The sequence below is a fragment of the Lepisosteus oculatus genome, chromosome 10, assembly GCF_040954835.1.
Source record: "Lepisosteus oculatus isolate fLepOcu1 chromosome 10, fLepOcu1.hap2, whole genome shotgun sequence".
Lineage (NCBI taxonomy): Eukaryota > Metazoa > Chordata > Actinopteri > Semionotiformes > Lepisosteidae > Lepisosteus > Lepisosteus oculatus.
In genome coordinates, this window is record NC_090705.1 from 9,274,654 (window position 1) to 9,299,085 (window position 24,432).

Genomic DNA, 24,432 nt, shown 5'->3' on the forward strand with positions numbered 1-24,432 from the left:
AACCTACCAGGATGTCTTTGGACTGTCAGAGGAAACCCACATGAACATGAGGAGAACATACGAACTCCACACAGATAGTATCCCAGGTCCAGAATTGAACCCAGGGCCCAAACACTGGGAGGTAACAAAGCTATCCACTGTGCCACCCTACACCATTAGAGTTCCTCTATATTCTTTTCATTTATTGATATGTGTGGGCATTAGATGAGCTTGATTCCTTAAATTGCTCTGAGCTCATGGTACTGAAGGTACAAAACAAAAATAAAGCTAGTGACAATACAGAGTCTTACAAAAATTCCTCCCTTCCAATGATGTCCCATTGTGTTGAACTACAGATGATGTGCACCAGCTTTGTACTGTAAGTGAACATTTTTTAATCAAAACCTGCTCAAACCAGGTGCTTTATGGGTGAAAAGTTAAGTGTTGGCAAGAATCGTAGAAAACCATTGGAAAAGGTGGGGATGGATACTTTTGAAAGGCACAGTATGTTCTATATTTACATAGTCTTTTTGTACACAGTCTTTTTTGTAATTCATAGACTTTTTTGTTTTCTTTTTACACTATTAGGAAGACTGGTGAAGCGTAAATCGGTGTTTAGTAAAAAGACAAATCCTAAGCTTATTTTGCCGGTCTCATCTGGAGATCCACAAGGATTTTAATAAAAGGCTGAATAAAAAATAATAATAAAAAACGATAAATTCGACATAATCTCTGTATTCATATTAAGGGGATCACGGATTTTAGCTGTTGGTGGGCATGCAGTCTGTTATTTATGAACGCAATGAAATGTGGCAGAAGAAAAAAAAAACTGGAGCGCTGTTCAGCCCCCCCTACTACTAACAACCATACTATCGGATTTACCAAGTCATCGCCCGGGCGAGCTCGGGTTGGACAGCCCAGACAGGTAGCCTCGTCCTGTAGGCGCTTTCCCAGTCGCGCAAACGAGCAGCTTGCGGGAAACAGCCCGGCGTTCAATACCGACCGGAGCGGAGGGACCAGACGCTGAGGGTTGCTGAAGCTTCGTTCTCTTGCAGTATTGCACGGGGGAGGGGAATGTCTGCCGTTTATTTTACGCTTAGTTTGTTTTGCGTTTAGCTCCTATAGCGGAGCTGCACAAGACTGGAGCAACCCAGCCCCTAGACTGACGGTGAGACAGCGGAGCCCCAACTTCCCCTGCTCTGGTACGGCAGGAGAAGGGCTCCCCCTCGGGGCTCCAGACTCCCAGCTGCCTGTGAAAACCGTGGCGTGTTGCCAGGATACAAGCTCCCAGTCTGTTCCGACAAGAAGACATAAAGAGCAAAGATTAATTATTTACAAGCAGACCCCTGTATACCGCTACCACTTGACAGTTTTCCCACATTAACGTAACTATCCACTAACCTACCTAATTTATTCATTTAGATGTCGCGTACCCCCTGTCCATACCCAAAAATCAACCTCGAGTGGGATTTTTGTCCACACACCATGTTTCCTATACATTCAGGTTGTAGAATATTTTGACAACTGAAGACCGTCCATAAGTAGGTCTGCACCCTACCATGTAAAACAGCCGCATCCTGCCACACATGATGAAATACAGCTAGGCAAATATCTCTTCGCACAAAGGGCGTGTTAATATTCATATTTTGGTTAGTTATAACCCTTTTTTCGGACTGTATCACAATATTCCCTCTGGGTGCCATTATCCTCTGATTCATTTAATATTTATAGGGTCTGTGGCACAGTTTGAAAATCCGACTTCTGAGCCGCGCTCTTTACACGATAAATTAAAGTGATTTATGCCGCTGTAAAATTTTGTGGTTACGTCTTTTAAAATGTGGCATATTTCAAAAGCACTAAGGGGGGGTCATTCGGTTTGCTTTCAGGGGCCTGAGCTTTGAGTGTTCTTCTCCAGTTGTTTTAATTTGTTTTGGCGGTTTTTTTTCTTTTCTCCGTGTGACGGTGCTTCTGTGTGATGGCATCCACGCTGTTCAGCCCACAAGGGGCTCGCTTTGTTCTGTTACATCCTTTGTTGTGCCTCGTTTCCTTTTTTTATTTGCATTCTGTCACATGAATCTTCATTATTACCAGGGCCGACCTACATGGCTAAGCATGTTTTAATTGCGCTTCGGCCATTACAGAGCACTTTCACGTATCTGAGGACGACGCGGAGAAATTCCAGATATAAATAGACATCTAAAATTCATCATGTTGTTACTCTCCGTATCAGAGGGATGATTCTAACAGTGCGTGTCTATTACCCACGTTAATCTGAGGCAAATGATCCGAACACCTCACTTTCTTTTTAATTTTAATCTGATTGCAGATAGAGTTAAGATGGGTAAATGTTACAGTTTCGTCAACATGGACATTGTGCTATAGGAAACACGCATTCACAATTTTCAAAATTGTTTCTTGATGAAACTCAAGAATCCCGGTCTCGCAGTTCCTAGCAATGAATATGCAGCAGAAAACTGAAGTGTGGGAAAAATCAGATGTCAAATTTATGAATAGATGAATCGTGCTTGAACGTCTTTGGCAATATTTTAAAGTCCTTTCTCAGCTCTGGAGAATAGGTTCTGTATTTCAGAGAAACAACACATATACATTGTTCTGCGTGCATGTATTGATATAAACTCAGAGTATTAGAACTAAAATATCATTAGAATATCTGATACTACATGTTACTGGAAGATGTTAATTCCTCTAATTTTTCCCTATTATATTCAAAACCTGGAATTTAATTGCAACGCTGGTGTGTTTTTGGTGCACTCAGAGACTGTATATAGTCACTTCCATAAAATAAATCATACACTTACACAAATTAATTCCATACAATAGGATCATTGCTCTGTTATTATAACTTGGCTAAAACGTCTTTAACTACACACCGTATTTGCTGCAAATCCTCCACTCGGACAGCAAAATGCTTTTCGTAAGTGCTGTGTTAAAACACTACGTTACGAGTAGTGCTACTGTATTTACACGTTTTCTGCGTCTAATTATGAAAATAAATCACCAGCTACAGTAGATTACACGAGGCACTTGTTTGGATTTATATTATAGATTTCATAACATAATTTCTTATTATTGATCTGAATTATTAGATTTAATTCAGATTGTTTACATACCTGTACTCTAATTAATTAATCCAGATTTGTTTGCGTGTGTTGGCTTGTTTAAGGCATTAATTTTTCGCGGATGCTGCTAGTGAATGTCCTTTTGCTTGAGCCACTGGACCCAGTACCAGTACTATTTAACCACTTCCCTCAAGTAAGTGAAGATGCTTAAACATCTCTGGATTACAGGGTTTCCTGGGGGAGAAAGAGAACTATATTAAATGTCATTTCTCTCACCGAGACACCAAGAGTGGGTTTTATCGTTCGATTAAACGTTTTAGCTGTTTGACTATGCTATCCACCTCTTTTGAACTACAGAATATATATATATATTACATTGCCCCTTGAATCATTCATAACAGAATTCAAAGGCCTTTCTATTCACGTGTTTGCGTATCATTTATTCGACTATGTTTTTGTACTGTTCACTCTTCTGTTCCGTGAACCTACACACTGCCAAGTTACGACGGCACTGAATTTAGACAAAGAACTATGCTGTATACTCAGATACTGTATATTTAACATAGGTTTCTCAGTTGTAAGCACGAACTCACAATTCAAACAACTACCCTGTTAAAAAGACGCTTGAGAAATACTATAGCCAGACATCGGCTAACACTTCACCAACGTCCAGAATGTGACGTGAAAGTTAAAATCCGCACCAGCAGATTTCAATTTTTCTAGTCAACTTTTTCTGATTACCAGCTCCTGGTTCGATGCCTTTTTTAGAAGAAATGTAATTACATTGTACTTTGTGAAGGACAAAGAAAAATGTCTCATTATAAGATTTGGGATACGTGACTCACATTAATGGACAGAAACGATTCTTGCACTGCCCTCATAGTTTACATACGGTATGTATATATACAGTACACTACTGTTTGCGTGTGCGTGTGCACAATACCAGCGCATTTTGCACATTGCACTTTGCACAGGAAATGAAGACGATTGTTCCAGGCACAGATATTTACAATTACGGTACTTCTATGTTGTGGATGTTTTACATTCTCGATAAGCAACATTTTCCAGTGCTTATGACAACATTATGGATAGTTTATGTAAAATATAACTATTACCTGAATTATAAATATAGTTTTAATTTTATCCTCAATAGTACCTTTTCAGATCTGTGTATAAAAATAAGAGGACGTGTCTGAGATATCCGGATATTATTTCCCTTTTTATTCAGTCAGAATTAATAATTAATTGTTTTAAACTGTTACCAGATATTAAGATGCATTGTGATTGAAACAGTTGAACTGGGATGCAGCTTACCTTCCATATTTCAAAGACAAGAATCGAGGTAATTAAAAAATTGGAAACTAGACGTTTTCAAAGAGTGTGTTTAATGATCCATAACATATTTGAAACACTCACACAACAAAGAAAAATAACTTAGTTTATATTGCCCAGCACTAAGCAGCACAAACAAAATACAGAAAAACATTAAATGAATGACTAAAGACGTAGTCAAAAAGGGAATATTGGCTTAAAAACGGATTGACTGACTAGTTTCTTGCCTTTATCAAAATATAGAATTAGTATTAACAAGTAGATGAATCACATCACCATGGGAACAGGGTTTGGGTGTTCTAGCTTAATTTCCAATTATCCTATGGAACTGCAAATCCTAAATGGTGGCTGTAAAAATGATATTTTCATGTAAAAGTGTTAATTTTAGTAGGGACAGGTTAGGATGCTACATTGGTGGAATACAGGTGGGTTAAAATAGACAGAGGGATGTCTGAACATCTGTGCTTACTTCTAACAAACATGTAGAATTAAAGACACATTCTGTCTTCTATTAACCCAGGATATTATGCCAGACATATCAGTTTTTTAAATCCTGCTTCATAATTATAACTTTCCTCGCAGGTTATCTGATAAATAGTGACGGTGATAAACAGGGTTTATTTAGCAGAGCTCATTTTAATTTTAATTAATGAGGCTTTTTTCCCCTGCTATCTGTGTTCTTTTTTTTGTACGTATAATGCCATTTCTCCACACAGAAATGAGAAACAAAGAATTTTAGAAGCTGAGTGACATACCTTGTAAAAATGTATTCAGACGATTATTTCTAAAAAGCTCAGGTGACGGCATCATTAATTGCTTAATTCACAGTCAGCAACGATTTTAAAAACACAATTGAATGCAAAATGCACGTACTGTATGTGACAGGTGTAAAACCGGGGTGTCAGTTTTTACTTATAAACCCTTTTGGCTTTTAGTAACTATTTCCTAAGAGAATCCAAAGTGCTTCTCTTGATCACATATCTTTGAGATGCAAGTGCATTAATACAGACCTCAATAATATAAGATCGCTTTATTAGCCCTATACAATTTCTTGCATTAGGAATTTGTCTTTTTCACATTCTCCAACTCGTTCTCCATGAGACGCACAGGCAGAGAGAGAGAAGCCTAGGGTCAGAGCACAGGGACAGCCATTGTACAGCGCCCCTGGAGCAGTTGGGGTTAAGGGCCTTGCTCAGGGGCCCAACGGAGTAGGATTCCTCTGCCGGCCGCAGGATTTGAACTAGCAACCTTCCAGCCACAAGTGTGGATCCTTAGATTATGTTTTTTCTTATCATGGGGAATGGGGTACAATCAAAAATGTTCTGTAAATTCTATACCCCCTTAAGGAAGCATGATTCTTCCAAATATTAAAAACTTAATTTTCTAATACAGTAAATGCTAAAATTTTAAACAAGAATTATTTTCTTACATAATACCCGAAATAGAAAACACTTATTTTTATAAAGGCATAGCAAAAAATGTGCACTGTACTTCACAGAGGTGTGATACTTCAAATGCATGTCCTTTAACTGATTATTCATCTTGGGAGTGTTGGTTTGTGTGTTAGTTCAGCCAGTCTGCTGCTGTCTAGTCACAGACTAATCCGTTTTAAACCATGCAATTATGAGAATTGGCGGTTTGTGAAATAAATCTTTATATAAAATAGCTTTTTTATTATAGCTGTGCAATTTTCTTCACATTTCTGTGGAAACGTCTGTTCTATACAAATCCAAATGACTGCAATCCATATCATTTTTTTTTTCTGTTTGCAAAACTCTAACACAAATTCAAGGTAATTCCGTGTGATGTTCCATTTCACATTCACAATTAGCAGCTCCAATTGTAAGAAGAAAAAATCTTTAAGGACATATCATGTCGATGGGATTTTATATAGCTTTTAGAAATCCAATTAACTTCTGAAAGCACATGGATTTCAGCAAATGATGTGCTGTAAAACTATTGTTGAAAAACATTTTTAAAACTCTTTATTGAGGAATGTGATAATTGGCAGTCATTCAAGTGGGGTTGTCTATAAGGAACATGTTTCAGTGAGCACTTTTCAAATGTCCTTCGCTCAAAGAAACCTAAGTCTGCAGTTCTGATTTTATTCAATGCTGAAAAATAATTTTCATTTTCAACTACTTATCCTTCACCTATCTACTACCTAAAACAGAATTTCAGAAATAGTGAGAGGCACAGGAAAATGCTGTAATAATAGGATTTACTGACTGTAATACCATACCACAAGTGTTGCTCAAAATAAGAAATACCATATTTACTTAACATTTGTAGAAAAACATTGTAATGAAATGATATACTGTACTTGTGTCTTATAATCGCAACTGTATTATAACACAGTCTAACATTACAAGACAGAAAATGGATTTAATTGAGAATCTAATAGCCTTTTACTAGTCTTACACTAAATTACTCATTTATTTGCCTCTTATATTAGTGTATGTTATTGTAACGCAACGGGGGTTCAGGCGGGCGCCCTTGCCACATCAGGTCGCCCCTGCACCATCGGGGGCTTGAACCCAGGACTCCTGCGTCACTCAACAGGGACCCAGCCCGGTGAGCTAAAGAGAGATCTCCCCCCAGCCCGGCGGCTGTGGGTCCTGCTATCACAGGGAAGGGCGGTGACATCACTGCTCTGGTAAGCCGGCTCTTACACAGTGCCTGTCGACCGTATGCGTTACATTGGTGTCAGAAGCGGGGTGGGATAGCCCTTCGCCGTGGACAGTGAGTTAAGCAGAGGAGAGTGAAACGCATACGGCCGACAGGCACTGTGTAAGAGCTGGCTTACCAGAGTGGTGGGGGGCCGACCTGTGTAGGCAGCAGGCGAGGGCGCCCACCTGAGCCCCGTTGCGTTACATTATTCTCTGTGAACTCGGAGGTTAATCTTTTCCATATATTGGTAATAAGTAAAAAACACACATGCACTCTTACTTTTAATAACTCAAACACTCAACCTAAAACACAGAAAAGACAAGCAGAGGCTCAAAGCAGACTCCTTTCAGGTTTAGTCTGAAGTCATCTGAGAGGTGAGAGACTCCAACATTAGCACAAAACTATGTGTCAGTACTGATTACCGGCTCCTGATACTGTTCAGCTCTGAAGCTTTCTCTCCAAAGCAATGAAGTGAAGAAAATGTCCAGAACCTTGTTTTTAATTCATTCAGATGAAGCCTTATGAAATTAAACTTGAATTTGAAAACCCATTGAAAACTATTAAACGTATTATCAGCTGTTCTGCTAAAATGCAACACCTTGCTGAGAGGTCTATGACTTTAATCCCTACATTTGGAGCTGTGAATTTTTTGCTTTGGGGAAGGGGGGTTTGGAATCAATTCGAACTGGGGCCACAAGTGAAATTAATTTGGTAAAGGTCGACAACTCTCGGTGAAAAACACATTCTCAACAGAAAACAGCCATTAGTTTCAACACAAATGGGTTCCCCTTTGATGAGCTATGGTGATTTGTTTGTAGCTAGGAAACAAATTAATTGCCTATTTACACAGAGCTGCATGGGGTGGCTCAGTTCGGTTAATTCAAAGTGGCAAAAACAGAATGAGAAATGTTGTGAACATGATTAAGGTGATAGAAGCCTTGTGATATATCATCACCCATCTGGGGAGTCACACAGAGGCATTGCAAAACAGCTTTTTTGGCAAAAGATGCAGAGTTGACTATCAAAACACAACAAAGCAAGAGAGTCTGCTAATGAAGTAATAGTTCTTCAACCACAAGCAGTGTGGCAGAGCATAAGAGTGTTGAGAAAGGAAAATGAGAACACAGATTGACGAGATCTGTTCCTGGCTCAGTCACATAGATATTGAGGAGACCAATCAGAATGCCTTCCCACAAATGCCTTGACAAAAATCAGCAGATTCAAGCTTTTGGCAGCTATCAATGCATATACACCTAAACTATGCAACTTAATTATTTTGTATTTGTAGTTTGTTTTTCATGTAGGATGCTTCCCAAATGCTAAGCCACTCCTGTTCTCCAGATGAGGGAACATTTTCTTCAGGTCTCCACCCCCTCCAACCTTCCAAGACAAATACAAAGACTCCTGCAGCTCCCCAATGTCTTATTCTGTATTACTATCAAAGCGCCTTGGTCTGGGTATGTTCTAAAACAACACAGGCAGACGGCCTCTCTAGGGAAAAACAATTCATTACCAAAATGGAAACATTCCGCTTTATTTAAAATGTCAGTAGGCTCAAATCCCAAAATCAACTGCTCTCAGTGTGTTCTATAATTACACTAGGAAGAACCAGCGAGAACAAGATATATTTTTGTTCACTGTACAGAAATTAATTGCGTACTAGCTGATGTGTGTGGTGAGCATAATGGCACACTTTGGCTGCTGTCGCATCATCCAGGTGGGGCTGCACACTGTTGCTGGAGCACGGGAGTCCCCATTACCCCATTAGTAAATCACTTTGAGTGGAGGGTCCTGAAAAGCACTATAGAAGTGTAAGCAATTACAGATTTAAATAAGACATTTATGGTTACATTACCCAAGAAATGCAAAAAATATGAGAAAGTAGGGTATTATTGTTAATTAATAATAAATGACAGTGTTATCACACAACAGTTACATTATAAAGGCAAGAACAAAATATGTTAGGAAATGATGTTATTCTTGAAACAATAACACTTGATTTGCCAAAGGATAGATTTGTTTATTTTTCTGTAAAAATGGGAAATAAAGTGAATGATAAAGAGTGCTACAAGAGTTAAAGCAATTCTAAAACACTAAGGCCATTACAAAAAAAAGTGAGTGTTTAGATAAAAAAAAACATATTTGAGCAAAGCTGCTCTTTTATGCCTTTAAAATACAAATCACGTCTCCCAATTATTACCACTTTGTAACGCAAGGCACAAGAGAAAAAATAAGAAATTAACAGACGCACCAAAACAGAAAAAAGAGAAATCCAGTATGGTAAATTTGATTGAAAAAATATTTTATTTGGGTCCAGGAGACACAGGACAGGACTCCACTCCATTGCATCGTAAACACAGGGGCAATGAAAATACACCAATTCACCAAGTCATCGTGTCTTCGGAAGGTACTGCAGGAGGAAGCTGGAGCTGAATGAAACCCACTCAAACCTGGGGAGAAAATGCATCCAGCCCAGAACTACTGAAAAGCCAGGAAGCAGGGCCTGGGAAACTGCGGTGCTTCAGTCTCATTCAGAAGCATACGAGCATAAGACAAGTGGCAGACAAGAGGAGGTAATACAGTACAGCCCATGTGCCCTGCCTGGTAGCCAGCAGATTTCTGATCTTGGGATCTAGGGATCTCATCCAATCTGAAGGAATCAGATTTAACCACTTATTTCTTTGACTTGATTTCACTTGATCTCTTTGACTAAGCCTGATAACTTCAGTCTTAACCTGCCCCTTGGTCACTCCTGACTCTGCAGGGTGTCCAAGCCATGTTCTCTGGCCAGGGGTTAGGCCCTCAGCCAAGCTGGTTAGGCCACATTTTGACTAAAACACTGCATGACCCTTTCAGCACACTTAATTTGCGTACTTAATATTTACTATAGTGTGCTATATTGTATTTGTTCTGCTGCGTCTTCACTCTGGTTGTAAATTGAGAACACATGTCAAAGTTTGCTCTATGCGGGAAAAATTACTTGCAATAAACTCATAGTGCATTTCCACAAAAAATAACATCAATAAAAAAAAACTTCCGTGCCTAAACGTTCCAAGTCACTTCTCTTTTAGTATGCGGTTTGTGTTCATTTACTGTGTACTTTTGCCACGCTTTCCAAACAACAGTAACGTCTTATGACAAACATTTTGGTTTTACACACGTTTTGGCAAAACACACGGAATGTGCATTTTTATTTTGAGCATGAGAAAGACGGTCTCCTCTGTGGGGTTTAATTGTGTTTCCAGTGACCTTTCTGCGACCTCACTGACTGTGCGCTCTAATCTGGCACTTGAGAATCCACAACTGAGTGTTGGAACCTTGCAGTGCACAGCACAGACTTGGGATGTGACCAGTTGCAAGGTTTTGTACTGAGACCAGCCTTCCAATATTTCATCGTGCCTCTTTCTCCTCTTTTTTGTCATTTACAACTTTGGACAGTACAACAGCATCAGCAATACCGCTGTTAGAGAATACACAGGCAGCAGCTTGACTTTGCTGCCTTCAGCTGTTTAGACACCACATGATCAAATTAATGTCAGAAAAGCTCTATGGGTTTCGCAGCGCACGTTACCAGCTAACTGATGTAACAGGTGTTGTAGTCTTTGACGAGACTGTTGAGATGATGTCACTCCTCATAACTCGCAAGAACGTTCAAGTCTGCCTCGGTGAAGATACTGTTCATCTGTTGCTTATGTAGGCTGTGTGACTGTGAGAGACATAGTTCTTCCTGGGTTTTAGTGACTGAACAAGGTAAAATGAGCCTGCTTCATTCTGATGCTGTGCACATTATAAAGCTCACTGGAAGTGCTATGCATGCCTTACAATGCTCTATAAATAAGAGAGTGTGGCTAATAGCTTTCTGTGCTGGTGTAAAAAAATCAGTACGTTTCCACACAAGAGGAAACTACGCGGAGGTGTATTTAAAACTGGGATCGGAAAAACTTTATCAGTGCACACAAGGATTGCAGGGATCTGGAAGCTACAAAGACCTGTTATTGAAGCTGATGCTCTGTTTCTTTAAAGAAATGGCTGGATGAGACCTGCAGCACAACTGGGTTCTAGCAATCAAATCGTAAGAATGAGCAAAATGGCATCTTTTCATTTGTAACCTTTCTTATGTTCTTAGAAAACTAGTAAACATACAGTAAATGCAGAGAATGTATCTATATTTTGGTTATTGTAAATCTGTTAAGTCACAATTCAAATTGAAGGTTAAATTCATTTTTTTTACCAGAAGAGTGTCAAAGGTAAAAATATAATGGAATCAGAAGAAGACGTCTCTGAAAAAGATATTCCCTTAGAGTCAAATTCCATTCTGATTCCAAATCTATCCAAGGAAGAGTAACAAAATTAACAGGGAATTACTTTGATGAGGACAAAATGAGATAGACTTCCATATTCTCTAAAGAAACCATGGGAAATGGAGATAATAACAGAAATACTGTACATGCACAGAAGATTAAATGAGGTTTTTAATTAATGTGTACTGTGTTTGCAGTCATCAAACATACTGCATTTAGTATGTAAACAGACTTGGATGTGCCTTGATATTACTGATGTATACTGCAAAACTGTCTTCATCTACGATGATACTGCTTGTCAGAGTGCGACTTTCCTTTAAGCCCGGGAATGTTTCTGATCATTCTTTTCTTGACTGATTCCAGAAAAGTAATATATTTTTTACTATCTTGGTGACTATAATTCTAAATGAAGTCATTTACTGTATGAGTGCATTGTACATTTTTGAAATAATTGAAATGCTTTGATTTAAATTCTACACTTTTTACTACATATCCTAACATTCTGATTGCCTCCCAAATACACGAGATAAAAAGAAGCCCCTTCAGACATTTATTTTCACATTCTTACGTAAAACAAAATGACTGGAGATTTAGGAGTTTCAAAGCAGATTTGATCGATCTTGCTCTGACATTGCTTTCTGGAAGTAGAGGTGAGACCATCAGTCCTCTGTGGCCACTTATTTTTGTAGGAAACATAAATCCTTCTTTAGAAGATGAATTAAAATGTATGTGTCTGTTCTGTGAAATCACATTGCTCCGTCGTGCTGCAGACCGAGCACAGAACAGCGATCATCAAGGTTTACCCAAATGGGCTCCCAAGGGTCGAACCATTCATGTAATCTTATTGAGAAGTCAGAAAAGAAAGAGAAAATAGAGAGCAATTAAACCATTGCCTGCACAATCTCATAATGAGATTGAAGCCCATTTTAAAACTAAACATCCTTAAAAGAAGGAGTTTTTAACATAACAAAGTTGAGATGAAATATGCATGCTAAAATGAAAGCTGTCAGCAGCTCTCATCAGTAGATTTGGGTTTTTTGTTGTTGTTGCTGCTTTTGATCAGAATGACATGAAAGAACCAGGAGAAGAAGAAAACCAAAACATCAACAAAAAAGTAATTGACGACTGGCAACTCTGTAATCACTTAGATAGGATTTGCATTCATTTTTCAATGTTTACATATTCCTCTGTTGTTCGGGTGCTCACTGGAGCTTCCCAAGAGTAAAGGAGATGCATTTCCTGTCACAGTGTTTCACAAAATGGAACCAAAATTGTCACACTTGACATTTCCATAAATCCTTTAATTAAAAGCATATTTAAAGAACGATTGAAATGTGAATTCTTGAGACAAGTTTGCTGAAGAAATATAAATAAGTCAAATTTGGACTTAATGACTTCAGCAACACAGCATATATACATTTTGTAATGAACACTCTGCATTTACAGTAGATGAAAATTAAGGCATTGGTGACCCTCTGCAACCATATAATACTCACAAACTCAAAAATCCCTTTTCCAAACTTCACCTGTGGTCAGTTTAGTACCTTTGGGCAGATTTGTGATGCTCAGACTAGCCAACATCATTATATTTCAGTCAGCTAGCTCCTTGGTTACCACAGGTTTGCATAGCACTGGTACATTGGGCACTGAGCTGTTGATGTATGAGAAAAAGATATAATTTAAGTGACCACAACTGGGTAAGGGGCTTCTTCTAGTTACATAGCAGATTGATGAAATAAAAAAAAAAATGAAACTTCTGAAAAAGATTCAGGAGTTCATATTCACTCATTCTTTTCCTTTCATGTGTTTCCACTTCATTGCATACCGACTACCCACCTCCCTCTACGCCTAAAGTGTGGGAAATGAATGCAAATGAAACCAAACTACTTGGATACAGTTAGAACTGGAGAACTGAAAGCAAATGCAGAAGTGTTAACATGATACCCTGCACTAATTTGACTGCATTCGGGATCTTGTAGTTATTGTCACCACTGACAGACTATATTAGAAAACCACTGTTCACGTGCCCTCTGTGATGAAATGGACTCAGCAGACTTGTCACGTCCACCAGCAACCATATTCTTTCCCCTAAATGACCTTTCGCTAAGCGGACCACAGCTATGGGTAATTCCAAGAAGCGCCAGCACACTGATCAATTATCCAGTCATGCCACCACACTAATAACCAAACCCTCCACTTCCCGGGATGTTGAAACCCTCATTGCCCTCAGGTCTGCGCTCGGTATTAGCCTCTATCCTTGGAGCTCCTACCTCGCCGTTGCTATTGAGACATTCTCTTTCAGATTGGTACTCAGGTCTTGGAATATTCTACCTTCGTCCTTGGACTCCGACTGCAGCCCCGCCATTTGGAATAGTAGCCAACGATCTCCTGAAACTCTCAGAACAACAGACAGGGTCCTTCCTCTACCTTGTGGACACAGCATTCGTAACAATACTGGAATTCACCTAGCTGACCTCTGCTACATTCCTGTTGCTCCAATCCTGGCCCATCCATCCATTTTCTAACTGCTTCTTCCAGTACAGGGCTGTGGGGGAGCCAGAGCCTATCCTGGCGAGCAGCAGGTGCAAGGCTACACCCTGGATCGAACGCCAGTCCATTACTGGCAAGTTAATGGGCTGACAGACACAAAGTCAGACACACACACACACACATACACACTCACACTGTGGCCAGTTTTCTCAGAAGTCCATTAACCTACCATTATGTCTTTGGCCTGTGGGAGGAAACCGGAGCATCTGGAGAAAATCCTCTTCAACACAAGGCAGACATACAGACTGCCCTGGCCCAGGACTGGAATTGAGCTCCGGCTCTGTGAGGCAGCAATAGTGACCACTGACCCACTGTGCCACCCCCAATCCTTCCACCTTTAAAAAAAAAATGTTCCTCCTAGCTTTTCTTTATGTTATGACCTATTCACTATGAAACTGCCATCCACTAGTAAATTGTACTTTCTTAATTTAAGGTTTTGACCTGTTTAGGAGATAAAGCCTCCTATGGTTTCTTAAAATGCTGTCTGTCTATTGTGTGTAGAATAACTTACTGTCTGAAGGATTTTGCTTCGTTATAAGCGTCTCCCAATTGCACGTGTAAGACATCTGTTTAGTACTACCTGTGTGCTGCTTTCTTTGAATGGAATCTTTGTCCTGATATGACACAAATAGAGCAATATTTCTGCTTGTCTAGAGGCATTTCAAAGAAGAGCAACCAGTCTGATTTGTGGTCTGAAAGGGATGTCAACTCAGACGGATTAAGGGAATTGAATCTTTTTTTGTGTGTAATAGAGGATATTGCATGGGGAGTGACCCAAGTATCCAAACTCCTGTGAGGTATTGACCATGTTAATCCAAAGGACATGATCTAAAGCATCAACAACAAAAAAAGTATTTTCTTTCAGAAGCATGTTGGAATGAGGTTTAGGAGCAATTTCAGGAGGCACGTTGTTTGATCTTGCTATTGGATCTTTCAAGAAACAATTTGATCAGATTCTGAGATCATCAGTCAGGATAGCTGAGCAGTATAATCCACTGCTTTCAGGCTGCAGTCTCCCCTGGAGGTGTGGGTTCGAATCCTACTTCTGACGATAGTCTCTCCTTCAGGACAGTGTAGTGACCCTGTGACTAAGGATCTGCACTTGTGGCTGGAAAATTGCTGGCTTGTATCCCGTGGCCGGCAGAGGAATCCTACTTTTAAACAACAAATTATTAACCAAAGAATTACAAAATGCTGCTGTAGATACTTGGAAAGCAGATTTATTTGTCCAAAGTTAAAAATGAATAATACTAAAATAGTTCACCATGTTATATTACTGTTATATAGATTGAATCAAGTTCATCGTTTTGGAAAAACATCGATACACTTCAAAATGTTGTCGTGTTGATACACTGCTTCTAAAACCACAATGTCATTCATTTCTCTCCCTTATGAGTTCGCCTTTGTCGACTTCTCAGGCATGACTTTTGGTCGACAGCGGGGGTCCTCTGCCGTGGTCCTGCGGATCCCGCGTGCTGGCAGGTGTTCCAAGTGTCCTTAAAGCAGAAGCATGTGAAGAGCAGGGAGAAACCGCTCTAATTAAGCCATTAATGAGCTGATTCAGGACATTATGAGCCCAGCTGGTCTGAAAGCCTGTAGACATATCAGCCTTCCAGGACCAGGCCTGGAAGTCCCAAGTCTTTAATTTCTATATTGTGAATAATGCAGAACCATATCTGGCTGAAGCTATTAAACTGCACATTTTAAACAAAGGACTGCTGCATATACAGATGAAAGCTATACACTCCTAGGCTTTTTATATCAGGTCCTTGGCTGGAATATTTAATATAATTACTTACATTAGAAAAGCAACCTAATATGAACCTTTATTACAATAAGGGGGCAAGCCAGGCCAGTTTCTTGGGGCTCTGGATAATAGGGTTCAGACCCCCCGGTGGGCACCGTGTTTGCAAGTGCTAAATCAACAGCTGTGAAAATGGTTTCAAAATTCACTGTCCAGGGGGAGTCCAATACTCGCAATCTGCTCAGTGCTACAGAGACCATGGCACGTTCCAGGGATGCAAGCCACGTAGGCTAGAGATGATCCTGAACAGGAGAAATGTGAGGTGAGACATTTTTTTTAATGAAGTGAAGTACAGCCCGTTAAAACCCCAAAAATGTCCATGGAAAAAAAAAATCAGTATATTGTTCAAAAAAGATTTAAATGTTTTTCAGGTCTAACGTGTGTGAATGAAAGGAGTGAGTCATATAGCTCTAAATACAAAAAAGAGAGAGAAAACCTCTCTCCAGAGCGCCAGTACAGTAGCCATTAAATCTCAAGACTAATAACACTGAAAGTACTGAAGTGCACTTTAAAAAGTGGGTAGCATGATAATGGGCTTTGGCAAGTGAATGCACCTGTAAAAAAGGCTCTCAACCAATATCTCCCTCCATTACCATAAAAGGAGGAAAACCATCTCTGACTACAGAGAGAAGAAACGGAAATAACGGGCAGAGGAGAATGACATTAGCATAGTCCCAGACAGCTTGTTAGTTGAAGTGGGTTTTAATTAGCTATTTTCCTGCTAGCAAATGAGGAAATTATTAACAGCTCTGAACAAGATTGAGACAATTGGGCCCATAACCGGCAAACACAAAACCATCATAAATAGATGGCTTAGAACAGTAATAATTCAGCACATTTGCGGTTTGTTTACATGTCCTTTATAGTCTTTTCTTAGTCTAATGTCGATATTTGAAGGTAATAAGTTTATTTGTTGAAGTGCATAATCACTTGTGCCTAAATGCATTGTGTATGTGATGAAACAATGAAGAGTTCTGCAAATCTGAAGAGTTTATTTACCCTTCTGGGATTCCTGCAGTCAGGTCATAATATTAGAATGATTATATTGATTTTTATTTGACGTCTAATAATTTCTTCTGTTAAACCACAGCGGTACTATTTGTAGTCAAATGAAAACTTCAAACTTTCCTCACAGCCTGCTGATAGAACTGGATCCTGTGTTTTGCACCGTGTTCCCTGGGTGACTCCTTATCTCTGCAGGAGTCTTCGTAATGAAACAGTCCAATGACCACTTTAAATATACCGACTATCTCTGGGCAGAGATAGTGCCAATTGAAACACGCTGAAGAACCGGGGTGGGGAATAAGTCATTTCAAAGATCCTAAGAGCAGATGATGTCCGTAACGGTAGCTTTAATGTTACAGGCCATGAGCCAGAAAAAAAAACAACAGATGATCTATTACCAAAATATATCCATTTTAAAAAAGCTTGGCAACTGCCCGAGAACATATTACTCTGATTAAATTATAGAATGTTTAGGAGTGGTCTTTTAAATAATCTTGAGATCTTGATGTACATTTCCCATTATTCGGCAATCAGGAAGCTGCTCAAGCTGGTGTGAGGGTCAAGATGGGACTGTAAGCATGTGGATGCTTTCTCCCTGGATGGGATACCAGAGATACAGACACTTTACAATAGTTAACCATGCATAACCTAGCCAGCTTGTGTCCAGGAGGTCAGAGGGAACCCGAGCAGCCATTCGGGATCCAGTTAAAGACAAGGAGAGTAAACCACTGCATTGAAAAACACAGTATTGGGAAATCCAAGAAAGAGATGGAAAGGAATACTGCCATAGAGGCTACAATCAATGAGAAAAAGTTATTTCAGTAAAGGAACCTGTAAGAATGAACAATGATATATCCAAGTCAAAAATGGAAAATGGGAAAGGGAAACTGAGCTAACTTAGTATTTCACTTTAAGGAAAAAGTCAACCACAGCCTCAGGCAGCTCAAGGATAAAGTTCTGTACTGGATAGTCATAGAAGAGGCAGACGTTTAGTGTTTTGGTACCAGCAAATCTTGAGTACAAGCTTTCAAGATTAATGAATCTCCAGGGCCAGAGGCCTGCCAATAAAACTCCAAGTATGCTATCAATTGTGTTTAAGGAATCAAGAGATGTTAGTCAAAAGGCATTGACGCAACACCTTCTACAGTCACTTAAGAAAAGGGCAGTACCCATAGACTAGAGAGACTGAACCAAACAGACCACCAAGTCCAACTTTTATTATATTTATTGTTCTGGAAGCAATTGTCACAGGGTCGGCTGTATAGAAATAAGATCCTAGGGATGAGTCTACATCCTTTTAGAAGAGTTACTGAAGGACTGGCTTGACCACCTTGTTCGTATTCTTTGAAGAAGCAACAACAGAACTGAATACACATGGAGAATACAATATGGTGTATTCAGATTTGCAGAAGACTTTTGATGAAGTACCTCGTAAAAGATTCGTTTTCAGACTACAGGCAGTAGACATGATGGAACATGATGGCAATGTTTGTTTGGATCGAGAATTGGTTAATAAATAGAAAACAGAGAGTACAGATAAGAGGTGAAAATGCAAACGCAGGTGACATAATTAGTGAAGTGCTACAAGGATCTGAACTGGGATCACTGTTCTTAATTTATTTGCATGATTTTGATTCCGTAATAGTTAAACTAGTCATGTGTGTAGATGATACTAAATGTGTAAGATTTGAAAACTGTACCAACAGCAAACGAAATTCAAGAAGATTTAGATAAAATTCCAGGCTAGACAAACACCTAGCAGAAGATGTTTAATGTAGAAAAATGCAGGGCTTTGCATGTACAGTATGTGGCAAAAATATAAACTACAAAAACAAAATGGGAAGCACTGAGCTAGAAGAAAAAAAGACTTAAATGTTTTGTTTAGCACATCGTTTTTTAGTTTTCTAGTCAATGTGGGGAAGCAATACAAAAGACAAATGAATAAATAGTAAATGCTGAAAAATAACAAACTTTCAGCTGTTCACACCCAAAGAAGGCTCAAAAACGGAACTGTAAATAGTTTTGTGGTAACAGATAAGTATGTAGTTTCGGTGATAATAGGGAACTGATAACAGAAGGTAATAAAGAATTTGGTAGCATACAAAATTAATATTTCCCCCAGGTTTTTAAAATAGAAGACATCAATAAAGTGTCCCATTACAGAACAAGCTCCTTTAGTATTGAGTAAATTTAGTTAGTAACCGTCACTGGGGATTTACCAGTATTTCTCGGTTTCTTTTGCATTGTCTGTCTCTGTTGAATGTGGTTTGTGTGGCTGATCTGTGGTATGCAGCATTGATACGCCTTGCAATTTAGCTGGCAAAACTCCTTCTGGGGGATAATTATGCATGCAATGACCCGCCAGCTCTCGATGATGAGCTAATTTATTTTCAAACCAGCCCATTCATTTGCAGATTTCGGCTTTGCACCCTTGCCCCGGAATTCATCTTCCAGGTCTCCATTTCTCCGGACACGCTCTCCTCACTCCCTTCTCTCTCCCTTTCTTTGCTCTCTTCTCATTCCCCATTGCCTTTGCCTCACACCCGATGGAGGCTCCACAGCCCAGCTGGAACATTCTGTTTTGTTTTTCCTTCTACTTTTCAGCATGGGATGAACCTGTATGTCAGGGTGTCGGAAAGGGGTGAGCTGCTGGACCCCTGTGCGGAGCCGTGAGGAAGGGAGTTCGAGCAAAAACTAAATCCAATATTCCACATCCAAGTCGTTAGGCAAGAGCGAAGTCAAAAGTAGAAGAACTGGGTCAGGCAGGGAAGGGAGTCGGGTCGAGAACAGTAGCACGCACAAGAGAAAGCTGTGGAAGACTTCTCGATAGTGAGCGTCGGTGAGCCGGGGAAGAGTGTTTAAATATTGAAGAGAGAGAGACATGGTTGGATAATTAGTTCCTGGATGAGCGTGTGTGGAATCTAGTAAGCGTGGGAAGGCCAGGGCGTTTATGGGAGAAGGTACAAGTCGTGACACTGTACTTGTTCCTCTGTGGCTCCCCACTTGAACATCCTTCTATTCAATCTGTGAGTGGTGATTTGAGGCACCACACACACACACTCCTTATGCACTCTCCCTCAGGCTCCAATAGTTTTAAGAACTGGGATACCCGCCAGTGTCCTGTCCTCTCCAGAGTCTCATTCGGTTAAGGTTCTAAAAACTGTCTGACTAACATGGGAATTTCTGGAGGAAACAATTCCATGGAACCACCAGGAAAAAAAAGCAGCTTCTACTGATACACCGGTGTTCAAAATAATAGATAATTTGGCATACGCTAACTACCTCTGCAGATTTGGTTTTCCTTTCTGTGATTTAAATGAAAGACCGAGGCATTGCTTACTACTGTGGTGAGTTATGGGTTTAAGAATACTTCAATATTGACATCGAAAAGGTAGTATTGATACAGCACTCGATTAACTAAAATGGCAGACTTATTGTCATTTGACACATGTAAGATTATTTTACAGAAATCCCCTAGAGCTCAGTACTGATGTGGAAGGCCCACAGGAAAACGTGAAGAGGCTGCTTACGAAAACAACATAGGTGCTTATGTTTACACAGGATTTACAGCTGCTGGAGATGATGTGGTGAAGCAATTCAAAAGGCAAACCAATGGTGAGTTAAATGTAGTTAAATGTGCAGAAATTAAATCAAGGGATGTTATGTTAAAATTGTAGAATTCGCTAATAAGGCCTCATTTTAATATTTGGTGTACAATGATGCTTACTGTGTTATAGAAAAGATATCCAGTAGCTGCTCTGGAATCAATCCAAAGAGGAGATACCAGATACAATCCAGTACATCCTGGGGCTTAAGGGAATGTTTTACACCGACAGGCTGAAGGAACTGAATCTTTTTAGTCCTAAACACAGAAGACAACAAGACGACAAGGGCGCAGACAGGGTCAACCCAGCGTTATCCCTCAGAATGAACAGTGAAAGACATGCCAGAGGGCACAAGTGGAAACTACTGTGTGTCCAAGCGCATTTAAAGCCCAGAACAGGTAGTGTGTAGAACAAGCTAACCTACCATGTTTTTGAAGATGATACAATGGATTCTTTAAAGAAATGGCTGGAGGAGATCCTTGAATCAGTTAACTTCTAGCTACAAAATGGGCCAGCCTGCTGTTGTTTGTAACCTTCCCATTGCAATGACATGACATGCTTATAAACACCTAAGAAAGGGCAGTATTGTAATTGGAATATACAGTATGTGCAGGTATTTAAAGAGCCAAATGCAGTAGGTGTCTGAAAAAGTGAATACCATTCTGGCAAGCAGTATTTTGCTGTACCTGTTCAAAGGTCCAAATAACTAAATAACTAAATGGCCCCAAGGTATACAAATGGCAAATAACAACCAAATCCATTTTTGTTCACTGATTATATTCTATGTTTTTAAAGGGATAGTTTTATAAAAGCTAGCTTGTAAAAATAATTTAACAAAATGCTTCTGAGTGTTTTAGAATTCAGAATATACTCAGAGGACCTTGAACTTTAAAGCATTTGAAAAGCTTTTCATTTAAGAAAAACAGGAGAATTATCATACTGCACCTTTTTAAACAATGCTGATTTATTTAAACCCAACCCCATGGAGGAGGAAACATAGAAGCACTTACAGAACAAAACGGACTGCATCCACTTCTTCCAGAGAAGAGCAACGTACACTACAGCATGTCAGAAAAAGAACAAAAGAGAAAGAAAAAGCAAAAACAAATTAGAAATGAGGGAGAGAGAAACATCACCTGAGCTGCTTTATCTATAGCAGATACTATACCCATTCAAGCATTTTAGAACGAAGTTGATCTGACCTGTTTCAGCTGCTTCTCAAAAGTCCCATAAGCTTGAAAACGAAGGAAAATTGTTTTTTTGTCTCAGGTAAAGTACAATAGTGGGCGTTTTGTCAGATTCATTTCCGTAAACACGGGCGACGAAACAGATTAATTTATACAATGCAAGCACTGAAACATTTCACTAATGCTGTCATTCAACAATGCAGAAACACAGCAAAAATGTCCCTGGTAGCCTGATACGACCCGCGAGTCAGAGATTGACCTGCACTGAAGCATAAGAGTCCCATAACTGAACATGGCCTGTAAACGTCTGCATATTCAATGACTTCGCAAGATCAGGTTGATGATATGGATCCCAGGAGCTTTACCTGCTCGTTATGGAAAAGCACATTAATAGCAATATGAATATTAAGTATGTTAATAGCGAGTTACAATGGAGCGCCGCCATCGTGACATTCAGTCTGCACGAGGGATGCCCAGTGCGACACAGTGAAAACCACAAGGGTTGAGAATACAAGCTGGTACTTCAGCTGGGCCTCTCCCTCCCAGAGCAGGTCAGCTCGTTCAACTTTTCGCCAAGCATCTCTGCTTTTCATTTTGCTCTTCCACGAAACGCAGCACCTTCACTACAGCCCTGGCTACCTCCCGCCTCAAAAGAACAGGAATGTTTCATTCATTCGGAATGTAAAGGGCTACACGCACTAAACAGCACTCTATGTTTCATTTCTGTGTATTACGTCTCCAGGTGAAAAGCGCTTGCTCTTTTCCACTGGTCCACTGTTAATTTGAGTCTGTCACCCTGCAAGAAGATGTACCTTATCAGAGCAACAGATTTTTTTCATCTCTGTCAACGGACCTGTATTTTGGAGTCATTTTAGAAAGATTCTAAAAGCACACCTTGGACAAGTCCTAAAAGAATACCACTAGAGCACAATAAGAATATATTTACAGATCGTTTCTTTTTGTTTTCTTTTAAAGCTGCTTAGCGTGGCCTTGTTGGTAGTGTGCTTGTCTCTCTTTTCATCTGAAAATTCCTTCCCTCAACCTTATTCTTTGGGATGAATCCAAGGGATACATAATACTTCTCATAATAATACTAATAAAAATGACAATTCACACCAATTCTTTCTTAAAATAATGCGTGTGTCAAAGACGTGTATGAGGGAGCCCGTTACCTGTTTTCCTTAGCTTTTATAATAAAAACACACAGGCCTCTGACCTCAGTCACTCAAAATCTCCTCAGAATAATCTGCAATGAAACTACAGCAAACCGGATAACGGTGAAAGAAATACCCGGTGCCAAACCGTGTACATGAATAAATCACATAATCTGTATCAAATGAGGCAGACAGTTGCTTGTTCATAGGTCCTGCGCAGTATGTTATTTTTCCTAAAAGGAAACAGTGGTATATAATAAGAAATGGAAAAATGTCTCAAGACAGCGAATGTTCTCTATAAACAAACCACCCGTAAAAGCAAATTATGGTAGGAATGAGGTGGCATGAATGACGATCCCTCCTCGTATCTACATCTACACGATGTTGTTATTTGCTGCTGTTGTTGGAGGTGGTCGTGTTGCATTTTTTAATCTATCGGTACACACCCTCTCTCTCTCTCTCTTCAGGAACCCCAACTCTATCGATATAGTTTTTGTTGTTGTTGTTGTTGTTGTTGTTGCGGTTCTTATTTTTCTGCGCTCCTGCGGGGCTTCCCTGCTCGCCGCCTTGCACGGAGAGGCGGCAGGAGGCTGCCGAATTATTATGCCACAAAGCAGAGGCTTCAGATACCTCGATAAAAGCAACCCCCATCCTTTGACCTTCTTCAGTTCAAGGTTTTAATGAGACGAGTCAGGCAGGCAGAGAGCGGCGTGCCGATTCCATTAGTGGTAGCTGTGCGCGCCGCCCGCACCGCCGCTTTCCTCCCGTCAATTAGCGCGGCGAAACCGAGGGACTGCTGATTACTGGAGACGCAAAAGACAGAGCGAGAGGCGGCTGCTGCTACCGCCAGCTCTGCATCGGCCGCCTTCAACACCCCGCTGCATTTTAATTAGCTGCCTTCCCTGGGTTATTAGAGGAGCTTTATTAATGCCAGTAGGAGAAAAAAAAAATGAAACTGCGACAAAAGCGAAGATTTCCATCTCGGAAGGGGGAAAAAAAAACCCAAGACAACTCTATTAAGTTTGCCCAACTGCGTGAAAAAGCCAGATAGCTCATTTTCATGATTGTCATTCAACTATGAAAAACGCGCTTCAAGATTTTATTTTAAAACACCAAGGTGTATCGATCGGGGCCGAAGTGAAATAAACATGCATCCCAGTTAATACCATATACTGTACTGTAAAGGCAGCGGTTCGACAGCACCGTGTTCAAATTGAAGTGGAAGCGCTCGGCTAATTATTTGTACTACACGCTTTCTAGAAAAAAAAACACCAACATTTGAATCTCTGGGATAACCAAACACGTTTTCTGATCACCTCTCGAAAACAATGTACGAGTATGGCAACCAGGACAACACCCTAGCTTGAGTGTCTTCTGATAAAATCTAGAAGAGATCACACAAGACGCATTTATCATTCTTCTTTATGTAAATCGAGTGTGTGTTAATTAAGTCACAGTCCATACGAACAAACTCAATCATCTATTTTCTTCTGGAATGCCAAATAGTAATTCCTAAATTATAACACATTTACACTCGTATCCAAAATCTAGGACCGTCTCATAATTAATCTAAGAGGTTTCTAAAGTATAAGCAATATGACCGCGTTTATTGACCTGGAACAATCGTAGCAGATTTTGTCGAGACTGTTGACAATATTCGAAGAGCACCTTTCTAACAAAAGTGTCTCTGTGGGGCCCTGTATAACATCGCTATCTTTCTATCATTTGATGAGTGTTGCAGCTTTTTCACATTAATCACGGGCTT

General features: G+C 39.9%; 1 long non-coding RNA gene across 3 annotated transcripts; it reads right to left on the bottom strand.

Moving 5' to 3' along the window:
- Nucleotides 1-15,145: 15,145 nt before the first annotated feature.
- LOC138241622 (uncharacterized) lies at nt 15,146-23,577 on the bottom strand. 3 transcript variants are annotated; one of them, XR_011190878.1, is made up of 3 exons: nt 23,298-23,577; nt 21,337-21,878; nt 15,146-15,408 (listed from the first exon to the last, which is right to left on the bottom strand). It is a non-coding gene; the product is annotated as an uncharacterized lncRNA (long non-coding RNA). The 3 variants fall into 3 exon arrangements; XR_011190879.1 differs by having other exon boundaries at nt 21,337-21,881; XR_011190877.1 differs by having other exon boundaries at nt 23,114-23,577.
- Between the last annotated feature and the right edge of the window lie 855 nt (nt 23,578-24,432).